Here is a 564-nt window from a genome sequence, read left to right as displayed (position 1 = left end):
AAATGTAGAAAACCATAAACGCAATAACGCAGTAAAAGAGGAGAAAAGTGAAAAATGAAGAAGAAAAGCCGAGCAGAACGATAGGGAAAGCAGCGGATGGGAAAGCAGCGGATCGGAACGACACGGGGACGTGCGGTGGATCCAAAATAGCCTGGCGTGACGACGACGGCTTTGGGACAGAGGGGCAATGGTTGTGCAAAAAGGAGCACTGGAGCTTGTTACTTTTGTTTTATGATCTATCACTTTATGGCTTAGGAATTAGGATATTAATATCTTCCTTCCTTACTGATTGGAATGTAAGGGATTCATGGGGGTGATGAGTGATAATTAGGGGTATATTAGAAGATATGTGCTACTCTCTATTTTGGTTCAAACCCAACAATTTTCTTACCCTTCTTATGAAGAATGAAGACGCTGGATTACTCATGATGGACTTCAGGTGTATTCTTCAACCCAATCTAAAGTTAACTAAAGTAACCCAATCTCAAGTGTTTAATAATTTTAATTTGAATTAAAATTTTATAAACGGCCAAAAAATTTTAGTCAAATAATTATAATTATAAT

Source organism: Arachis ipaensis, chromosome B04, assembly GCF_000816755.2.
Source record: "Arachis ipaensis cultivar K30076 chromosome B04, Araip1.1, whole genome shotgun sequence".
In the NCBI taxonomy this organism is placed as follows: Eukaryota; Viridiplantae; Streptophyta; class Magnoliopsida; order Fabales; family Fabaceae; genus Arachis; species Arachis ipaensis.
This window is presented reverse-complemented; position numbering follows the sequence as displayed.